The following is a 24598-nucleotide window of genomic DNA, read 5'->3' on the forward strand; positions in this document are numbered from 1 at the left end:
TGCTCGAAATTTTTACTTTTAATTGAGCGGAAGGATCGTTACAAAATGACATAATATGTCACCACATGGTCTATTCATTTCTATATAGTAATTATAATCCTTTATTTAATTAGTTTTAAAAATGTTACTGTCTTTAGCTTTGCGATGATATTGGGATAAAACTATGGTGAGACGAGGCTGAAAAAGAAACATCGTGGTCAGAAAGTTCCATGTTCCGATTCTTAAAATCAATTTTCTGCCCACAACTTTTTATTATTATTATTATTATTATTATTATTATTATTATTATTATTATTTCCTATACCCCTTTAAGTTCAGCCTTGCTCACGATCGAATGCCCTATTCCTCCAAGTTTTAATTTCTAACGCCCTCAGATCGTCCTCCACATCATCAATCCATCGTAACCTAGGCCTTACTCTTCTTCTACCGCCTAATTTACTTTCAAAGATCTTTTTTACCATCCTTCATTCATTCTGACAACATATCCAGCCCCGTAAAACCTTCCTGTTTTAATTTCTGAATCGGTATCAAGCGATTGTAATTCATTAATGAATTCCATACTTGTTTTACTTCTTCACTGACCATTGTCACACGTAGGTCTATAAATTCTTAAAATTTTTCTTTTCAAAGTCATAAACATTTATTGCGTATTATCTATCAGAGCCCATATTTTTGCTCTATAGACAATTATAGAGCTGATAAGTTTTGTACAACTGGACTTTTTGGGCTCGTTCATCTTTCCTGAAATATGTGGGTGTGAGGCCGTTAGCCGGCTGATCGGTCTTGGCCCTTGATGGGCTGTGACACCACGGACAGACGAACTGGCTTTTTGATCTCAAAGAGATAAACCTTGCAAAATAAAACCTACACTTCTTAATCCAAGTTTTGGGAACTAAGTTATTTCGTGACAGGAAGAAAATCTTTACTTTCTTATCGGGATTTGATTCCGGTTCGTTCCATTTGTAATCTGAAATGTTACTATTTGAATATACAGTAATTACATAATATATTTATTTAATGTAACGGTTTGTTCACCATAAATCTAACAGAATCTGCCCAAGATTAAATCTCGATGCTTTTTATTTAGAAACTATGGGTATTTGATCAAATTCTGAGGTTAACATCACGAAGCATTTTCATCTGTTACAAATTATGCACTGAGCCCATCAAAATATGGGCACCGGTTTTCGATGTGGGAAGTCTGCACAGTAGTAGCATTCAGTGAATGGTGAGACGGAGCTGGAATCTGAATTTCACATGAACATATGTAACTTTAAACCGCAAGAAAGCTTGCGCGACTGGCCTGTTACTCAAAGCTGGAATTATTCGGAGCTCGAGTTTCAGCTGTTTGTTAACGTCTGCACATAATTGATGTCAAGTGGTAGTCGGCGTGGTTTAAGGCCGTCGCACGCCCACTCGGCCCGAAATTATACCGAGAGTGAGCCAAAATGGCTGTACACAAGTCTTCCTGTCTATTATAACGGCATTCACGAACCTGCATTTCCGGTACAGAAAGCAATACAATTGCTGTGCTACTCTATAACGAGTAGAACTATAAGCAGTTTCACCAATCCTTTCCTTCTTGCATTAAATTACTTAGCTGGACAATCGCAGATACTAAGCTCTGATTGCTTTGATAACAAGAGAACATGCATGTGTATAGAAGAAAATATAATTAAAGCTTATAACCCAACTATTTGTCCTACCGTCCACCCAGTTCATCCGTCCATCCATCCATCCATCCATCTATACTCGTGTGTGCTTAATTGATCATGTCATCTCATTCTTCTATTGCAGAATTCACTCATTCATCCATTCATGCATCGTGTATTCAATCCATCTATACATACTTCTGAAGAGTCAATCAATTTATTGCATCCTTCTGTCTGTCAAGTTTACCCGTCCATTCATACTTCCAATCCATCTATTTAATAACTCCTTTCCATCTTTTGTCTTCCAAATTAATTCATCCATCCTTCCGAAAGTGAACGCCAAGCAGGTCAAGGAAAGTGAAGTAATGAATGAGATAAGTGTGCAAATAGTGAAGTATTGCAGACAATTGGACAGGGAATCACTCTAAAAATGTAGGAATAATAAAGGAAATAACATGAAGATGAAAATGAAAGTGAAACAGTGTAAGGGGTCGAAAATAAGAAAATAGGAAAAACAAGTGTGGGAGGTTAGGGGGATAGGAAGCAAATTAAATGGTAGAGAATAGATAATAGTAGTTAATAGTAGGGATGAAATTGGATTAACTAGAAGATGATAGGGTATAGGGGAAATAAGAAAAGCAATGAATTGAGGAATTGAAATTAATTGTAAATGTAATGAATGTGGTGACGGCACCGTATAGGCTACAGGAATACGAGGGCCACCATTATTCAAATATTAAACAAGTTGTTGACAATAAATATTCATTTTCATCCACCCTTCCGTCTCTCAGTGTATCCATCTGTGTCCATCCATCCAAATGATAAGAGAACATTTCGTCCATCCCTTCATTCGCTCGACCACGCAACGAAGAGATCTGTCCATTCATCTTTTTAATTCACTTTTCCGGAAGACGGTCACACATATAACCTGCATAAACACTAGTGGTTACTTTATTTTCTGTATAAAAGTATATATAATACGTAGACTATCATTTACATGATGTCATTCTTTATTTAGATATGGATTTTCATGAATTAAAAAACGAGTTTATTTATTTTTATGTAAGATAATCTCATATTTATTCACCGATTTAATCATGGATTGTTCGACTTATTTATATAAGATCGAGAGGGGTAAAAATAGTTAATACAGACAAAAAGTGGAGTAAATAAAGTAACCTTGCAGTAATAAGAGTAATGTAGAAAGTATTTTCAGTTCATAAATTCTCATTCATTATGTACCCTAAACACTATCCTACAACATGAATGAAAAAAAAAATGACTTGATGACGTAAAAGAATACGCAGGCCTATATATGGTTAGTATTTTTTAAAAAAGAAACTACGAATTCTTCCCTGCAAATTTTTATAGTTCATATTTGCTTCCTTTGATGCAATACTGTTATATTTTCAGTGTATCTTTAGTGTTTTCAGTCATATAATATAATTCTTCTTGAATCTAATATTTGAATCGCTCCACCATCGCATGAGCCAGTTGACGTAAATTGCAGGAAAACAAAAGAAAACTATATTAAGAGGTTTAAAAAAATAATTGTATTTTTTGTTCCTTAATAATGTACCATCATTTCTCATAACTATGGTCTTGGAACACACTAATGTCCACGATACAATCATTCAAAGAACATTGTAGAATTAACATACATCGTTCGTAGATAGCTGCAGTGTCTTGATTTCAACTACAGTAATTACAACAAAGTATAGATAAACGAGGTAGTACGTTATGGAGTACAAAATTTGAATGGTTGTATCGTGGACTATTAGTTGTGTTCCAGGACCATAGGTATGGGGGAAATGACGGTACATTATATTTTGAAAAGAATTTGTAATGTATCAATTATTCATTTCTGATGAATTCCCTTAATTTTCAAATGATGGAAATTAGTGACTGATGTCCTTTCAAAACAAATAGATTCATTTATACATTAGCGTCTACAGTTCTATCAGACTTAATGTTTGTAAAAAAAGAACTATTTTTTTCAGCATGATAGGAATTAAAATGGCTTCTGTATCTTATTTTTGCTTTCTCATTCCTATAGCCTTTCTGCTCGTGGAGACAGAACAGTTGCTTTATTTACTCTATATCTTCCTTTACTCGATATGAAAAGTAAAGTCAGATTTTTAATGTATTAAAAAAAACATATTAAGAAAGTCTATTCAGCTTGAAGTTTACCAAAATTAAATTGTACTGTAACTTTAGCTACTTCTTTCTTAGACCAAAAGATTTAATATAATAAAAATTTCATTTTTGCCTCTTCTGATCATATTAATTAATTTCATTTTATTTATTGATGAACGTGTATGTTCGTGAGCGTATGCCTCTCGACAAACCATTTGCACGATTCCTAAATAAATTCACACACACATACATACATACATACATACTGTTCTGTCCAAGTACAGGTTTTTCACTGCAAACCCAGCATTCTCCAGTCTTTCCTATTTTCTGCCTTCCTTTTAGTCTCCGCATATGATCCATCCTATATCTTAATGTCTTTGTCATCTGATATTTTCTTCTACCCAGAACAAATTCATAATGTAAGAAGTAAATCGCACAAATCTGCGGGAACGTTTCGCACTAAAAACTTCAAAGGAAAAGGAAATTCCGTTACAGCTCTCCCTCGATTGAAGGCAGATGAAATTCAGAGGTATGCAGATAATGCTACTTTTACCTGCAACAACTGAATGGAACAAACACACAATAGCTGTTCTCGACTACCAAAACATAACTAGTGTATTAACTGTCCTGAGTGTGGTGTAAGAAATTATTTCAAAGACACTGAAGGGTTCACTATTAGCAGAACGGTCACAGCGTTTACTTTCCACGCTAGTGAGCAGACGTAAAATCCCTGCCAGAATGAGGCAAATGTGAGATGGCCAAAGACAGGCTTCCTTGTGGGGCTTACGTTCTTTTCTTTCTTAATCTGTCCATTTCTTCATAATTCACAATCATCTTTGTTGTCTATCAATTGATAACAAGTGAGGAAATGTTCAAAGTAACCATGGAATGCCTGAATTTTTGCGCCAGGGTCTAATCGAGTATAGCCCGTACAGCTTATGTTAACTTCACATATTTCATTAAAAAAAAAAAGTAGCGTTTCTACCTCGATATAAATTGCGTCAAGGTATGGTTCAGTCTATCAACATTATCGTCTATATCAGCGGCCATCAGCACAGTGCACCCTCGGGCTAGCGTCTCTTATCCGCGGATAAGACAGTGAACTAGCGTGCATCTGTGGCTGCTGGCGGGTATGCTTCTTCCCTCTCTCTTCTGCACGACGGTGCATATTCAGATATATTTCTTACCCGTTACCCATTTCAGCGAGTGCTGACGAACATTGGTCTACATTAAGGATTCAATGCTGTATCATATCCGTTTGTCACTATGTTTATTGTAAAGATTTTGAATCAACTCCCACATATTCACAAATAACGTGACTCCTCAGTCATGTGTGTCAGAAAGCTGCAAGACCAAAGCTTAAGATAACACAAAGCAATTAAGACAATGGAGAGAAACAGTCTTTCGGCAATAAAGATAAAATTTTATTTTCTTACACGAAATCGAATCGAATTCATTTCTGATCGGGTAAACTATCATTAGAGCGGACTAAAATAAATATTATCTTATATATATCTTTAGTGTAAATATATAATAAATTGACAGTAGGGTCCAAGATACATCTCGCAGCCTATTGGTTCGATTCTTGTATGCAACAGATTCTGAAGCCTGGAGTAGGATTCAAGCTAGAAAATAAATAATTGTCGCAAAAACGCACAAATGAAAGATTGTAATCATTGTAATTACGGAAAAATAAAATAAGGTTTACAGAAACAAAAAATTATGTAAATTTGCTTCTTGGAGGTTTATTACTTTCAAGCCATCTTACCATGCTCTAAGTATATGTAAGTAATCATTAGACCTAGCCTACTGTAGCCTATGTTTAGAATCAATTACTGCTGCATTTGCATCGCATTAAAATACGTCTGTTTTTATGAACATTCCAAACACTGAAAGCATTTGGGAATTCAAATTATTTACATGTTGGCTCTTCAAGATTTATCGTTAGCAGAGTGTTGACTCTTTTATTGAAAAATTGTTTCTAATTTCAGTTTTTACAAGATTCATGAAACTAAATCCTCGCTCACAATTTACAGTATGCGATGGAATTGTTGCAGCGTAATGTATAACTAAATCAATTATAGGAAATAAATTGTTCACTTTGTTAACATACATGAATAATTATTGTAACAACTCTTTGAAATTCATTCCAGAACATTTGCTCAATACCTTCTTAAACACTGCCCACTCCATTAACATTTAATTTAAATTTAGATTTTCCGGAACTGATCAGTTCTGACACATTAGAGTCGTGCACAAGCGGTCACGAAAAATAGAAATTGTATGTTGCTATTAAAGTCTGGCGCTATAGTGAGTATGCAAAGCTCTTTCGTCTCGCGGAGTGTCTTAGGTTCGGTTTATCGAATATTCGAGCTGTTTCTCATCCTTTGTGGGTGGAGTCAAAGAGATCACATTGAGCCATGCAGGAGTTCCAAGAGCCCTTGCAAGGACGTGTTTATCATCGTGTAGACCTACCATGTAATTGATAATTCTTTCTCTCTCAGTACATTCAATCAATCAATCAATCAATCATCCATGATCCATACATCGACTCATTGATTCATTCATACATTGATCCATTCATCTGTGGAGTGATTCATTCATTCATTCACCGATTGATTCATTCATTCGTTCATCCAGTACAGGTATTACAGTTGGGTACCTTCAAGGGCAACAAAATGCTTCGTGAAAGTACAAGCATTTGAGCTTCAGAGTACTTTTCTTTTTGTTACTAACACTATCTTCTTAAAAAAATCATTTATTAATGAATTAATAATGCAACTCTTTAGAGTAATTAGAAGGCATTATATATCTGCAGTGCTCGGGAAAAGTGACAAGTCAGTTTCCACAAACCTTTTTTGATAATTTATTGACAACTTACACTGGTTTATGTCGATTTGATTTTTTTCTGTATGAATTATTGTAATGGGAGGAATACTCATGCATTTTTTTCCAAGCGAGCAGATGTTCCGTAAGTTGTCAATAAATTTATAAAAAATGGTTTGTGGAAACTGACTTGTGTCACTTTTCCCAAGCACTGCAGATATATATTAACAACTATTGTTTTAGAGGTATGCATTTTGAGTTTAAAATGTAAATATTACATTAGGCCTACGTACTTATTTGCCCTTTTCTTTAGTAAATAATTATAATTTATTTTATTCTTCAATTTTTTATTTACGCACCAGATTTCATATTCTGCATTACACTTATTTCCTTTGTTGTTACCAGTGTCCATTTGTTCATTTATGTATTAATTATGAAGATAATTGTATTAAAGTGCCCAATTAATAATTGTAGACCTGTATCAAGCAAACACATTTTTAATAACACAAAGTAAATTTCCTTCAATTGTTACTCCGTTTATGTACTCAGAAAATGTCGGTTTCGTGTATGATGACGTGCGCCTGGTGTTCCGTCTACTTTGCAAAACATAAGGTGTAACCGGTTGAAAATCGAATATTCGTTCCGATGCCCGACCTTGACGGATGTTCTCTAACCGGTCGAATCTAATCCGCTTGTAAGCGCTATTTTGCAGCTCTCCAGTACACATCTCTGATTTCATTTTCTGCATAATCATTTTCGTTTATGAAGTTTTTTCAAGTCCAATGTGGTTGTCGCATTTTTTTCACATTTACTTGGAAGTTTGTCTCCGAGTAGCAAAATGCGACAAATGAAACTGTGGCTTAAAACCTGGTCCTGGTCTGGAGCCCTTTCCACATGGCTGTGTGCAGCATGACTTCCCTTTGTTCTCCCAGTTACCTGGCCCTCGGTCCCCCACTCCATCACGCACTTCACCTGTTTAGACAGATGTTCATTTTGGTGGTCAGGAGGGGTTAAATCTTGCAGACATTAGTCTACGTCTTTATCCCTCACAAGATTCTAAAGAAAATCGCACCCGTCTCTCCTTTCTTCCTACCTTCTGTCCACCTCAACGAGTTAGATACTATAGAGGGGCTGAAGACCTCTGATAAGCGCTCCCTGCGGAGGCCAACAGTACTATGGATCGTTCCCTAAAAAACATGGCGGTCTATAGTACCGCCAGCCTCCGCAAAGAGTGCTTATCAAAGGTATACTGCAATTAAGACTTTAAAATTTCCAAAAATGTCTCATTCCCTCGGATTTAAATGAAATGTACTGTAAATCATAATATTCGTTGCTGGATAATTAAACCCTCTCAATGCAGGTACCATTGCCGCAGAGAATTTTAAGATAAGACGGACTGAGCATGAGCGAAATATCTGTATTAATAAGTTTGTACCATCAAGAGTTTAGTATTTATTGTGTTTATAGGGTCTACTCCAATTTTCTTTTTATGAATGCGTAGGGCTCTTTTTGTTAACAAAGAGGAAAGTTAGCACTTGCATCACACACAATTTGCCATTGTTGTTCAAAATAATGTAAGAACAGTTTTATTCTGCAAAAGCCTCTGCCTACTTGCGAGACACTTGTGAGATCAATGTTTGTTTCAAATTATATTAGACTACACGATGTCTCCATCACGCGACAATATTTGTTTCAAATTATATTAGACTACACGATGTCTCCATCACGCGACAATATTTGTTTCAAATTATATTAGACTACACGATGTCTCCATCACGCGAAAAGAAGTGTGCCTGTCTGTGGCTCCTGTTGTTTCTGATAACAATGTTAATCGCAAGTATCTTATCGTTTCAATGAATGTGGTGAGTTATGATCATGAGTAACTTTCTATTAGTGTCATTCTTTAATTACTATGTTGCATGCTAAGAGGTTATTTGTAGTTTTAATAATCGCAGTTTTCAAAAGTTCTCTGTATTAATTCCAATTTCAAATGAATTTTTCTCAATAACTAAATTACTGGATTTTTTTTTTTTTAATTTTCGCCACTACCTTTCCTATATTTTACTCCTATTAGTTACATACGTCGTTTCTCTTGAAATCACCTGGTGAGCACTGAATTACATAATTTCATATTAGGTTACATTAGCTGTAAGGTAATTAAATTTGTGACGAAGTCAAAAAATTATTTATTTTCCTTCTGCCGATTAAATTCATCCGTCGTTAGGTGCTTTGCTTTGGTTGCATCGAGTATAGCTTGTCATTTAATATCTGGGCTATATTTAGTGAAACTAATAAAACATAGGCCTACAGCTGTTATAAAACGTAAAGTTTTGTGTGTATTTTACTTTTTGCTTATTAACATAGTCTTAATATGTAACTCAATTCACAATAATACTAACTTTATCACAGTCATTTCCTACAACATCCGAGCCACTCTCCTTTGTTTTGACTAACCGAAACATGGCGGACCAATGTTCAATTGTCTTCAACTTTCTGAGGTCTTTGGCCTCTCTATAGTATCTAACTCGTTGGTCCACCTACAATCCATTTGACCATTGAGCTACCATCCATCTACCTACCACTCTAATTCTCTAGCTACCGACAGATATATCTATCTGGGTTGCGATATAATTAATACAGGAATTAGAAACGAAAAACGACTTTGACATAAAACTAAATGAATTTAAAATGATGTGTGGTACCATAATAGAACTTTGAAAAACAAACAAGAAATTGAAAGAAACAATGATTACATTTTATAAGTAAATGGCTACTCCAGCTTTACTATACGGGAGTGATATAGGACACAGAAATTGCATTTTTAAGAAGAACGAAGGGTTCATAAGTCTGAATCATTTGATAAATAGAAGCTACACGATCAGAATTAGGAATATAGGTACTCGATAAGCCAAAAATGTTAAGATTATTGCAATGACTAGATGCAATATGTATATAGAATGGATTCCACAAGACTGCCCAGGATAGCATACAAAGGTAGACCATCGGGAAGACGAGACGTTGGAAGGCAAAAAAGTAGAATGATCTGCCGTGAAATCGGAACCGGCAGATGCCTAACCCTGAAATGAGGATGATAATCATATATCGACATACTAACACCTGCCTATCTATCTTTCTGTCCAGCTATTCATATTTTCTTTTTAGTTTACTGTTTATCTATTTATTCATCCATAATTTATCATTCCAGCCATCCACCAATATATCAACTCATCTCTACTCACGTTTATCCATTGATTCACTCACCCATCCATCTTCGTTTGTTATTAAAATTATGTTTTCATTTAACGACGCTCGCAACTGCCGAGTTCTTTTACATGCCAGTAAATCTCCTGTCGCATTTAAGTACTCGTACACTTAAATGCCATCGATCTGAGCCGGGATCGAACCCGCAACCTCGGACACAGAAAACCAGCATTATACCGACTACGTCACTCAGGGCGACTCTTCTTTTGTCTATTACAGTGATGCAAATAGTAGCAATCGTAAAATTTGGTGGTAGTATCCAATAACAATAGTGACTATAATAACAGTAATTGTATTTTGATCTATAGGCCTACAGCATCGCAAATGATAAAATGTGGTGGAGAAATGAGAACATTACAGAACAAATCAAAGTTGAGAAAAAATGTCGTAGCTTATTCTGAGTGTAATTCCCTTCACTTAAGTGACGAGATGTAAAAATATTTTGACGTGATGCGTTGTTATTGCGAAGACAATGTGTACCATTGCAATAAAAGAGTTACGTGACAGCTTGTATATTAATATCTAATATTGCAAAATATACAGTTCGTGGAATCCTACCGAAACATTGCTTTTTGTCCTGTGCATGTCCAGCCAGGCTTGGCTGTCGTGTAGGCAATGCTTTGCCAGGACTGTCCATCCTGGAACCGCCTGCGGAGGTTTTTCACCTCTCAGCCCCAGACAGCATTCCAATAAGGTGCGCTCCTTTGTGCCCGAGCTGGCCAGTGCATCGGTAAAGACAAAGTCCGTGCTTCAACTACCCACCAGACATTTTCATTGCAGAAACTTGCATTAACGTATTCTCTAAGACATGATGTTCAAATTAATCTCCTCGTTTTATTTCCCATGCACGGATTACATAAAATTCACCACGTTTCAGATTTCATGTTGAACAAAAGATTCTACTGTTAACTGTTACATTAGATCTACGTGGTTAAGACTCGGGAAACGAATTTAAGTCAAGGCCGGACATAATAGACAACGATTTATTTCTTCAGTTTCACGTACGTGATTTGTATCACAAATGAAAATCAACGGCCAGTCTATATTCACACTAAATACATTTACTGTATTAATAAGAGTTGAGAAATTATATGGTCTGGTATAAATATACGTTGTTATTCGATCAGAAGATTCTTAAAATATGTGAGAAGAAAATATGGATCGGAGATAACAATGATCTAATATTTATTTACTGATGTAGGCCTATAGTATAAACAGAAGCTTCTAGGCGGAAGAGATTTTGAACACACGTTGTTAATTTTATTTAAAATTCACTCACTACCTATTATTATTATTATTATTATTATTATTATTATTGCCAGTAATGGTAGTGTCTAGTAGTAAACAGTCATCCGCTGTAGAACAAACTATAAATCAAGCATATTATTATTATTATTATTATTATTATTATTAACGGTAGTGGTGGTAGTATATAGTGGTAAAGTTATCCGCTGCAGCACATGCTGTAAACCCAACAAACCCGGTTTCGATTTCCGACAGCGATTTAGCTCCTTTCGGTATGTATCCCTTGCCTTGTGTTTATTCTATTTTCTCTTCAGAAGTGGTCTTGCGCCATGCTAACCACACGACAAGTTCAGTAGGTCTAGCCAAGAATAATAATATCTAATCAGTGATCATTTCTGTCATTCGGTTCATGTTACTAAGCATGGAAACTGCAATGGATAATTTCAATTTCCAATAAAAATGCCAGAAAGAAACTTTCTCGGATGCATTATAGGGTAATATACGTATATAATTCTTAGGAAGTTCCTAAACATGGATTAAATGTGAGGTAATGACCGATTAAGTGTTCTCAATCACTTTAAAGCAGTAGAAAACGGGATATAATAATAATAATAATACAAAAAATGAGATTCCTACACAGAAATCAGCTGGAAGAATAACCACATGAAAAATGAACGCAGTACTCATATGCCTCATAAGTCATAATAATTATTCTAACCACAGATATAATTTCGAACTTCACCATTTCGGCACTATAATAATACCGATAGGCCTACTAAATTTGAAAATTTGAAACTCCAAGTTCCAACTGTTAAAAAAAAAAAAAAAATCATATTATTTGATGCCTGCTACATTGTAAGAAAATTTCTGTGTAATAACAATTTATCATAATCTACAAAATTGTGTTTATTTTATCATCATTATCACTGTATTGCATTCTCCGAAAACGTGAGAGAAGAATTAAAAGGGTATAAGTGAATATATATTCTTATATGAAGAGGTTTGATTAATTTCTAAACTATTTACTATTAAGTTGTACTCTTGCAATTGTATTTGTATATTCTCGGTTTCTTTTGCTTTTGGTCATTGTAAGGTTAATGACATTTGTCAATTGTACCTCTGCATTAAATAAATAAATAAAATAAACACGAGGACTTCGCCGTCCTCTATTGAATATTGTGTAATCAATGACTTTATGTAGTAATTTTTCTCCATTAATAAGGTATAAGTGAACTTTTATGATCTGAGAACTTGGAACACAAAAAAAATGAAGATTGCTGAGAAAAGAGACGACATAGAAACCAGACTTAATAAGCATGAATCCATGAAAAACAGTCCATCACGGTACGGTATATAAGACCCATTAGACACAGAAAAGGAGAGTGAAAGGAGATAGCAGATTTCCAATCTTGTGTCCAGTTTTAAAATAATAATGATGATTATGATTCCATATTGTAGGTTTTTTTTTTTTGTTGCAGTTATTGAAGTTACAATAAACACGCATCACAAGATTTTTCGTTATAGTCTATAGTACGTTACTTTTTTTTTATTTTTTTGCTATGTAAGAATTTGGGATTCCCAGAATTTGATTTTAAACATAAATACAAAGAAAGAACTACTACTTACGTATTGTTATTAAATGTTACGAAGTGTCTACATTTAAGTTCTCCAGCTTAGATATCTATTTTAAACGTATCTTTGGGGAGAAAGGATTACTGAAGTCTTGCCTCCAGCCAAATTTTTATATCGGGGAACACAACAAAACAGGTTAACAACAACACGTCTTTGCTAGTTTGTTTTGGTATTATGAATTGTAGCGAACATAGAAATGACAGGGGGGGGGGAGAGAGAGAGAGAGAGAGAATTACCAAGGTCCACATTAAATGGTCGGGATTTGAACCCTCTTGACGTTAAAAGGCAGTGCAATAATCGTTCTGTTGATAGTGGTACGCAAATATTGAATCTTGAAGCAATCTCTCTAACGAGGTCTTTAGTGTCCTCAAATAAACATTTGGCAGTAATATATGAATAGTAAGGTCATCGCAGCCAAATGTCTAGACATAAGTTTTCCAGATTGGATGTTCGGCTTCAATTTCCGCAAATACAATCGAATTTGTGATGGGCAGAGATAATGTTAAGGTAGGTTTTTATTTTAGAATGCCTCCTTCTCCAATACCATAATTCCCGGCCTTATTTTTATGTATAATGTTTGCTGTTATTAAGATACATAATGTATATTTCAGTGGAAAACTACTGCACTCTACCATCTTCCGCATAATACAGCGATGCGATTCCTACGACGAACGTTCTACGAAATAAGGTATAGAACAAAATTTGCGCCGACGATTCAGAATTTCTACATTGCATACAAAGTCTATATCATAACTGCTTTATAACTAAGGAATTTATGTATATATTACAAGTCATACAAAGGAAATTATGGTTAACTTCACTAGGACATCACTATGCAGGTTTTGATCCTGAAAATAATCAACTTGAAAATAATAATAGGTTTACTTTCGGAACACTGTATCTTCAGAAAACATACACAAGTTTGAATTCTTATGACATATACCCAAAGTGTCGATTTTATAGGCTATAAGATAAAGCTTGGCATATACTATTGTTAATATTATTCATTATATTTCAAATTATACCAATTTTTCGACACCATACATCCGAGGCAGGCAATACCACACTGAAGGGATTCTGAGTAACCTCCTAAGACTGGTGACAAAATTCAAGCTTGTTTAATGAACTTAAGCTACTTTTCTCATATTAAATATTGAGGCAACCAGTTCTGTGTTATTTCTATTCGCAAATGTATGCATATCAAACAACATTTTTAATCTACGCGCCAGTAAACAAAACACAAGAACTACAAAACCAACCTGCTGATAGGACGAAAACAAGAATCTCGTTCCAGAACACACAATACACGTAACACTAATTACACTATGGACAGGCGCACTATCACATGTCTTGCAGCACTAACATTCACTTTATTTTCACTATTCCTTAAGCAAAATGGCCCCCTTATTCTCTTTTGTTTGTGGAAGCAGTGTCGTGGATGGTGCGGTCGGTCTCCACGGAGACGGGAGTCTGGCCAGAGAGCGTTGTCGGTACACAGAGGTTCGAGGGGCGAGGGGAGAACTTGTCGAAGGAGGGGTTAGGTTTGTGGAGGGGAAGGCGAAGGGGAAGTCATTAAACTTAAGTTTTTGTATGGAATACTATGTACAGTCTGTGCCGTAAGTGTTAACTTCACGATTGCCAATGAAGACCAATCGAGAAGTTAAAACAACGGAGGCGCTTGCGTCTGTGTTTACATTCAGAAGGGTGGAGAGAAAGATCAATGGGTAGTATGCGCATGTGCAGATGACACATGCTTCCATGACAACGACAATGAATTTCGGAACAGACTTTACCAGCAAATATTTGTGTTGTCATCCAAGGAATGCACCATCCTCCTTGCAACATACTATATGCCTTAATCCTCGGTCGAGCTGTGTGACTAACACAGCTATCCTAGAAGTAGCGTGTTAGTTTGGTGTTTGGGAGGTCCGGAATGCAATCCCTGAGGTGAGATATCCTTCCTGAGGATTTCCGTAATTATCTTGGCACACCGTCAACCAAACTGCTGTACTTTACATTTTTTGATACTAGAAACCCGAATTCAAATCGTAGGAAGCCAGACTAGTACTTACTGTGGATAAGGACGAAATATTTTGTCGAATTCTCTTGTTTTGCCCTATTATTGCACCATCATCATCATCATCATCATCATCTTCTTCTTCTTCTTCTTCTTCTTCTTCTTCACCTTTCGGACTTCGGTGAAGACCTTTAGATCCAATGGGTTGCTTCGGTTCCTATCGAAATTGGTTACTAGCTTTCCTCTTTTTCTGAAGCCTTCCGTGGTTCTTCGTCTTCTAGACTTATAATTTATAAATTTTTACTATTTTTGGTGTCCGTATTCTTTCTATTCTGTTATATACCCTTTTCATTTAGCTCCGTGATCTTTAATTAAGGTGAGGGTATTTATTTTATAAGAATGGATATCATATCGTAGCTCATAGAAAGCATATTTGAAGGGTTCAGAACCATAGTGGGCCAAGCGCCATTTACTAAAACCGTAGAAAACAAGGGTTAAAATGAAGTTATTACCATAATTCAATGGAAACATATAGCAAGTAACATAAAGTATACACATTAAAACTAAATGATGTGTCAATCTTCATTAAACTATGGTATTCACTTAACTTTAACCCTTGCTTTCTCCGTTTTTAATAAATGGCGCTTGGCCCACTATGGCTCTGAACTCTTTATTTTATCTTTAAGAAGTTCCTCTTTAGATCAGTGTAATTCTATTATTTCTTGATAATTCACAATAATCCATATTACTCGTGCTGTAGTAATTATACTCTTCTGTATTGAACCATTTTTCTCAGGAAACTAGTAGTATCAATAGTACTGTACATAGCACGAGTAGTATTTCTACTACAAATGTTCGACCTGGCTTGAATTTTCGAGAGGCCAACCTAATACTGATCCTTGCTTTGGTCCATTTTGCGCCCTGTGTATGCGATGATTGTCCAAGTCCGACAGGTGGTCTGGGATGGCATTCGTGAATCCGTCGCTGACAGATGGGCCAACCTGCCTCATCTCTGACAAAGCCAAGTCCCATGCTCAAACGAGTAACTTGAGAAACCCCAAAACCCGGAGACCCAAATCTTTCCTATATCAGCATCGGAAACTCGTGTTGCCTCAAGACTTCACCCCAGCCTGTTTTTAACTATTGCTGATAATATATTAAATGAGCGGGAGACGGATGTGTTGGTGGAGTGATAGAGGGAAATCGCACTACCCCGAGAAAAATCCTGTGCAACGTCTGCTTTATCCACCATAAATTCCATCACAACCTGACCGGGAATCGAATCCCTGCCGTCAGGATGGAATACCAGCGCGTTAGCATAGCAGATGTTATTCAATATTGAAATTCATTAAATCTATGGCTCTCGGCCAGGTTTGAATCTGTGAATTTCTGTTCCAGCGGCTAGACCACCGAGGAGACCGAATCATATGTTCTACAGAGCAAGTGCCGTAGTGATGTTTAGATTTTGAGCTTTGTTATGTAACACCATACAAGTATAGACGAGGAGGAAAGACCTGGCATGTGAGCTGAGCTATATAGGAAAGAATGGGCTATCGAAATTAGATTTTATTTCATGACGGTAATATTATACGAAACTACCGACACAGAAGTGCATCTTAGGCTAAAACCTATAGTATCTTCTCCCTTTATACTCATTGGTGATATAGCCACGACACATGATAAGATCACAGGACAAGTCTTGCCTCCTCTACTATACAAGCAGAATGTATGCTGGGGCACTCATAACATGAAGCGAAAACTTCACCTAAAACACAGCGCATTACAGTGATAATGGACAAACATGCATTTTGTGCACAGTATTATCTAGATCCCACAATTATAGCGTTCCCTAATCTCTTTAGTCAAATACCGTGGTAATAGTAATGCGTGGCGCGACAGCTCACGGAGAGCCAAGGCCTAGCAGCCGACTGCTGGCCTCACGTCCACATGTCGCAGCAGAGGTGAACGATCATGCAGCTAGTACGTGGGTAACGTGTGATCAGGATGATTAGCTCCTCATCCCTCAGCTGTTACAGCTGGTTTTCGAAACCGGATTTCGCTACCTAGCCTAGCTCTCCAAATTTATCACGATTCTAGTTGGGCACCTGCCCCGTACTTGCCTGAAATTTTATGAAAGAAAGAAAACTAGGCCCTAATAGACTTAAAAGAGAACAGACCTTACACAATGAAGTACCTCTACCCTCTACACACACACACACACACACACGCACGCACGCACACACAGATATATTTAGGATTTACATAGTTGAAAGTTTAGTCATTTGCTCTTTCAGGCAGCTGCTACCTTACACATTACACATTAGGCAGACATATGCAGGACTTCCTGGACTTAAGACAACATGACGCAGGGTTTCGAACAAAGACAACACAAAAAGTCGCATTGACAACAAATGTGCATTCATGCCTTGTACGGGATCTGAACTCGTGCATTTCACTAGTCTTTTCAAGTAGAAGACGGCAATCGATAATTTTGTTTGAAATACAAAGGATATTCAAAGACATTTAAATTGTTGTTGTTCTCTAATGATGACTGAGGTTGTTGATTTGCTTCATTTCTCTTGCATTCCCAGGAATCTGTAGAGTAGAAAGACGAAACAAGACCTCTCCGCAAGTGGTATGTGGGAGGGCTAGGGCCAATGATCGCTCTGGGGAGAGGCATTGGTTGAACGAAGCTAGCAATCGCTTGCAGAGAGGAGATCATTTCTATCTGAACTCTACTCTACCGTCTACCACGAGCTCTTACCCCTTAGCGGTCTCGAGCTGATGCTGCCAGCAATATACTCCGGCATAGATAGACTCCGCCCCCATATGCGTGAACTTACTCTACAGATGCCTGGGACGGACCGTAGTAGACTCTATAGATCTCTTCTTGCTTGCTTTCTTGCTCTTGTCAAGCTTTTTACAGTGTAGGAGATGATGTTCATTGAATATATTGGTTTATGGCAGATAAACGTTGAAAATATGAAGTGGTGATAAGAAACAATGGTTGGAAGGCAAATTTCTGGGTATTCCACCGTGTGCTGGAACTTAACGTCTACAACGTTTCGGAACTGCGTACAATGGGCTCCATCTTCAGGGCAAATTACTACGACTTGAAGATAGAACCTATATGTAGTTCAGAAACTAGACTCTCGACCTAGACTTTTAGAGAAAGCCACTAGTCAGTACATAGGCCTACAAACAGACAGGCGGACGACTTGCACAAAAATATCTGTTAAATACCTGTACTTCCATGACAAGACCGAAAATTGATTTTTACAGCGTCACAATACTTTCTCTTTATGCTTCGTAGAATGAGAAAATGTCCGCCGTTGTAGCCAAGCGGTCCGACGTTCGATTCCCGGCATGAACAATGAAAGAAGTTTATCTTCCATCCACTGGACTGGGTGTTTGTTCATTGTCTTGTGATTGCCCTATGATGTCTCAGCGGTGGCTCTGCATCATGCCGACCCCAAGACCAGGGAGGTCCGCATTTGTGAGATGTCTGTAGAGCGTTCGAAATTTATAAAATATCATTGGGTACATAGGCAGGCGTCTTCTTAGCGGACTTCCCCCCCCCCCGTCATTGTAATGTAACTAAAATAAATTATTTCTAAAGTATATAAAATTGCAGAAGTAACTAAACATTGCTTCAAATTTAAATGCTTTATATTGTTTATAATTAGACAGATATTGATTTACTTGTATTTTCACTAACAGGATAAATGGATTAGATTTATTTGTTATTTTATATACGTTAGAAAATACGTAAATAAGTTTTTAAGTTATATATTACAAAGAGGGGGGTATGTCCGCTAAGAAGACGCTCATAATATCAATGGTATTTTCTAACTGCTATATACGTTTATAGTGTACAATTGAATCCCCTCCCCTATCCTCCGTAGTGTGTAAATCGCATAGAAAGGGAAGTTACGAAAGAAAGAATGAGAAAATATGACTTAGAGGTAAATGGAAGGTTAAGCAGAGTAAGAACGCAAGAGAGAAAGAACGAGAAAATATGACTTGGAGGTATCGTTGGCGGCATCTCAAAATATTAATGCCACCGGCATAGCTAAGTCGGCTAAGGCGCTTGCTTCCCGATCCGCTTGGGCTGATCACCTGGTTGGGTTTTTTCCGAGGTTTTCCCAAACCGTAAGGACAATGTCAGGTAACCTATGGCGAATCCCGGCCTCATCTCGCTATCACCAATTTCCATCGACGCTAAATAACTTCGTAGTTGATATAGCGTCGCTAAATAACCTAGTAAAAATAAAAAAAATACTAGTAGACCTACTCATTCATTGTTCTCTTCTTGAAATATCTGTTCATGATCATGAATTTTATTATTCTGTCATTATGACTGATATGTGCAGTTGAAAACTTCAATAAATGGATATTCCCTTGTCTTTTACTTGTCCTGTGACGTGTATGTGGTGGCCTTGCACCTTACGGATCACACGGCCAGAGAGGCCTGCAATGTGAGAGTGTCTAGTGTCGGTACAATACGAATTTATCCAGGCGTTTGAGATGGGCAGGACATGGGCGTTTGAGATGGGCAGGACATGTATGGGCGAACCCAAAAATGCGTATAGAGTGTTAGTTGGGAGGACGGAGGGGAAAAAGACCTTTGGGGAGGGTAGACGTAGATGGGAGGATAATATGAAAATGGATTTGAGGGAGGTGGGATATGATAATAGAGACTGGATTAATCTTGCTCAGGATAGGGACTGATGGCGGGCTTGTGTGAGGGCGGCAATGAACCTTCGGATTCTCTAAAAGCCATTTGTAAGCAAGTAAGGGTTATTAAATTATTAAACCTCACAATCTATAAAAGCCCTTGGTTGCTGAGTTTAAATGCAGTTCCAAGTAATTATTTCGTCTCGAACTGCTTTTTTTTATCATCAATATTGTGGTGTATTTAAAAATATTTTGAAGTCACTATCTAAATCGTTGTTATATTATCTTACTACTAGTATGTTTAGACGCCTTCTTTGTTTTACAGATTTTTCAAACGCTTCTTCAAAATTTTTCTTCAGTCTTAGATTCTAATAGACAGTTGACCTGAGTAGCCTTACTCTAATTTTGGCTCGCAGTGCATATAATAATTCCTCCATATCGATGTCATTGAATCTGCGACTGCTGCAACTATTTTTATCAAAAGATTATTTTAGGCCAGTTTGGTGAAAGTCCGCTGTAACACGACGTATAAAAAGACAGGAATGATTAATGCAAGGGGATTTTTGTATCCGTACTCTTGGATTATGTACACATGTAGAGCTCTGGTCTGGTTTGACCTGATAATTATAATTAAAAGCTGGGTTACGGTTGGTTGGAAACCGCTGCATAATGTGGCAACCACGTGAGCGCTAAATGCCTCGTTACAGGTTGCAGCCTTCAACTGGTCTATCCACTTGCTGCTCATTGCACACATCTGCATGCACACACATCAATGTTTTATCTGCTTTGATATACGAACTTAAGATAACTGCTCTTTCCCAAGGTAATGATTGACTGAGTTACTGGATGACTAGGTGACTTACTTACAAATGGCTTTTAAGGAACCCGCAGGTTCATTGCCGCCCTCACATAAGGCCGCCATCGGTCTCTATTCTGTGCAAGAATAATCCAGTCTCTATCATCATATCCCACCTCCCTCAAATCCATTTTAATATTATCCTCCCATCTACGTCTCGACCTCCCCAAAGGTCTTTTCCCCTCACTCTATAATATGCATTTCTGGATTCGCCCATATGTGCTACATGCCCTGCCCATCTCAAACGTCTGGATTTAATGTTCTAATTATGTCAGGTGAAGAATACGATGCGTGCAGTGCTGCGTTGTGTAACTTTCTCCATTCTCCTGTAACTTCATCCCTTTTAGCCCCAAATATTTTCCTAAGAACGTTATTCTCAAATACCCTTAATCTCTGTTCCTCTCTCAAAGTGAGAATCCAAGTTTCATAACCATACAGAACAACTGTTAATATAACTGTTTCATAAATTCTAACTTTCAGATTTTTTGACAGCAGACTAGATGACAAAAGCTTCTCAACCGAATAATAACAGGCATTTCCAATATTTATTCTACGTTTAATTTCCTCCCGAGTGTCATTTATATTTGCTAATGTTGCTCCAAGATATTTGAATTTTTCCACCTCTTCGAAGAATAAATCTCCAATGGGATGATTAGGTGACTGCCTAAATTAACTGTCAGATTGGCTCATTAAATTGACTGGCTTATTTACTAGCAGATTCATTAATTAATGGTACTGACAGAATCATTGATTTACAGATAAATTGACCGATTTAAATTGCTGACTGACTGATTGGATTTATACATTGAAGTGGCTCTTTTTTTTCTCTTGTACGGAGGAAGGACCCGAAGACTTACACTGCAGCCTGAGGCTTATTGTGCTTACCACTCTGTGAATGATTGGGTAGCCGAACAAATACAGCACGCCGCACCGTGAACTTAAAACCGGGTTATAGTATGGATGATGATATGTGAATTAATGATGGCGAAATGAGTCCGAGGTCCAACGCTACCCAGCAATTCTACTTTAATTGGTTGAGAGAAAACCCCGGAAAAACCCCAATCAGGTAACTTGTCCCAACCAGGATTCGAACCCGTGCCCACTCGTTTCACGACCAGACGCGTTACTCCACAGCGGTGGACTTGAAGTGGCTTACTTAATTTCTGACCTAACTGGCTGAAGTGGCTGACGGAAATACTGCAATAACTGGATTCAGAGATTGACTTACTTAGCTCGATCGAATGTCATATTGATTGACTATTTTTTAATTGGTTATTTTACGACGCTTTTTCAACCGCTATCGTTAGGCCTATATAGCGTCTGAATTAGATGAAGGTGATAATGCCAACAAAATGAGTCCAGGGTCCAGCGCCGAAAGTTACTCAGCATTTGCTCTTAATGGGTTGAGGGAAAACCCCGGAGAAAACCACAACCGGTAACTTGTCCCAACCAGGTTTTGAAACCGGACCCGCTCGTTTCGCGGTCATATATACTAACCGTTACTCCATAGCGGTAGACGATTGACTAATTAATTTATATTTGATTTTGGGTGCACTTTTTCAGTTATGCCATATGTTTTTCCTGACGGTTGCTACAGAAATAGTAGCCCTATGATATGGGTTACCGGTGGAGGGTGAGGCATATCCACCTTCGGCTGCACTTAGACCACAGATTTGGGCGCATTATGCTACCTTCAAATTTTAACGTGGGCGAGAAATGACCGGAAAATTTTGCTTAGAACCCTGTATCAGGGACAGAGTTCATTTTCATGTCTTAAATCTACGATACGAGTTCCTCCAATTTTACTTTTCTTCAGAACGAAATCATAGTAATAATTTTTATGGGCCTTAAAAACCCATTGTCCTTGCCTGGATTTGAAGTCCCGAACCTGAAACAAGCATGACTAGCGACAGCTTCGGAGTACATCGCTGTGGAATAACGATTAGCGTGCATGATCATGAAATGAGTGGGCTCGGGTTCAAACCCTGGTTGGAACAAGTTGCATGGTTGGATTTTTTTTCCAAGATTTCCCTGAACCGACTGAAGCAGAATTGTTGTGTAACTTTCGGCGTTGGATCTCGGACTCATTTCTCCTTAATGTATTCATTTATCATTACTATAGCCCGGGTTAAGTTCACGATGTAGCGCGCTGTATTCGTACAAGAACGCAATCGTTCGGCGAAAAATAATATCATTCACAGAACAGGAGTGGTAAGCACAATAAGCCTCAGGCTGCGGTGAAAGTTTTCGGGCCTCTTCTTGGAAAAGGAGGCGGGGCCTCGAAAAATATCTTCTGGGATCACTTTTCATACTAAATGTCAGGACTGCTGTTATAAGAAGTAAAATTTACTAAGAACATAATGAGGCCAAAAACAATAGCTATTTATGTATCAAGTACGCAGAATAAGGCTTTAGCGGAATTCAATGTTTTTGGACGAGGGGTAAGCCGAGTCCAAAATACGGGATAAATCCGCTAAAGCAGCGTTTCTCAAACTATGGCCCGTGGACCACCTATGGTCCTCGAGTTCTAGCCTTGTGGTCCTTCAAAAAAGACAGAAGAAAAAATAAAATTCAAACGAATTGCTCATCACACTATAGCTGAAAATCTCAGAGATTTGAAATGTCACATGGCAATCGTCTTTCACTTTTTCTCCCAGTACTAATATTTTATGAAATTTCTTACCCTACCCATCTACCCACTTTCCACTCTAATTTCAACAACAAGAGGGATTTAAAGAACTATGAACGTGGCGTTTCTTGCCATATTTTGCCTGCATGTCTGGTGCCGAGCCTGTAACCCAGCCAGGGACCACCCGAATTCATAACAGAGGACCAAAGTACCGAACCTTTTCATGTATTGATGACTTTCTTAATAGTTTTGCAGACAACCAGTCTGCACATTGAAATGGGCTCGAACTGTACGTCGTACTCCAATAATAGAACGTGCAAAATTGCATCTTTACTTGTTGAAAATTGGGCATGTTTCTGCATTAATTTTTTTTATTTGTTTTTCCAGATGACGGTATAAGAAATTTTAGACTCCGCCTATTTTAAAATCCGACGGGTTTACTTTTTACACCTGCGTGTTTCGTCTCTAAGGGCCGTATTCATAGACATTTTTAGCGCGGGCTTCCGGTGGATGATCAGCGAACTAACGTTTTTCGTATTCATAAACCAGAGTAAGCGATATATGATATGAATCCTGTAGGCCTACAAGTAACCAGACGATAGCCGGGGCTAATTTAGCACGCTCGGAGCGCGGGCTAGCGAAATGTCTATGAATAGCACCCTAAGTGCCCTTTCAATTTCGCGGGTTTCATACAGTCGTTTGAAAGCACTTCGTAACAAACAACGCACCGAGGTTTTGGTTCACTCTCATTGCCACACCAAGTAAATCCAAGTTTCAAATAACTCTTGTTATATTTACGAAAGAATTTTTTCTTTAAATAGCTACTAGTAGGACTAGATATTTCTTTAATGACACTATAATTAATATATTTCTTCACACACAGCTTCTGGACTATTATCATTGCCTAAATGAAGCGTACCATCATATTCCTTTCTTTTCAAAGATCCGGATCAAAGCCAGTTTTCCATTATTTATAATGGAGACTATTTAACAGAGACATGGACAACTACTAGTGTGTACCACAGAAGAAGGGTTGTAAACAACTAACTGCTAACAGGCAAGGGATGAATCAACAATGCACAGAATTTGTTATAAGTTACTTCTGATTGGCTGCAAGAAATATAATTACAAAAGTATTATAATTGATTAATTCTGTTTTAAAATATAAATATACTGGTATTAAAATATGCTACAAAAATGAAGGGAACAAGAGTAAGGTGGTCCGCGGAACTGTTCTGACTTAAAAGAGTGGTCCCTACTTCAAAAAAGTTTGAGAAACGCTGCGCTAAAGGTTTTGCGTATGTGGTGCATACAATAGTTTTTAGTAAAAGCTATCTAAATTATATGAAATAAAGTAAAAGTAAATGAAAATATAAGTATAAAAGGCATGGTCAGTCAATTGTCATATTCTCACCGTCTGATAAACATAATGAAAGAATGATGGCATATTAAACCTTGTTATAGTTGGTATGCTGATTGTCACTGCCATCTGGATCCGAATCTCGTATAGGCTACGTACGAATACGACGGTGCATATTCTGAGCGCTCGTTTCTAAACAACAATACATACGAACTAGTTTATTTATGAAAGGCTTTGTTTAGTTTTGTGAAAATAGCCTATGAATGATAATCCCGAGGAAATTTCAATCCAACCAAAAACATTGAAT

The 24598-nt window shown here is 37.3% G+C and overlaps 2 protein-coding genes across 2 annotated transcripts in view; one reads left to right on the forward strand and one right to left on the reverse strand.

Moving 5' to 3' along the window:
- Nucleotides 1-14334, reverse strand: part of Inx3 (innexin 3) — a 50340-nt gene extending 36006 nt beyond the window's left edge. The window contains exon 1 of the mRNA XM_069847978.1: nucleotides 14012-14334. The gene's annotated coding sequence lies outside the window, so the exon portion shown is untranslated. The remainder of the gene's footprint in view (nucleotides 1-14011) is intronic.
- Nucleotides 1-24598, forward strand: part of spg (dedicator of cytokinesis spg) — a 657455-nt gene that overhangs the window by 521496 nt on the left and 111361 nt on the right. The window lies entirely within an intron of this gene.

This window comes from Periplaneta americana, chromosome 15, assembly GCF_040183065.1.
Source record: "Periplaneta americana isolate PAMFEO1 chromosome 15, P.americana_PAMFEO1_priV1, whole genome shotgun sequence".
In the NCBI taxonomy this organism is placed as follows: Eukaryota; Metazoa; Arthropoda; class Insecta; order Blattodea; family Blattidae; genus Periplaneta; species Periplaneta americana.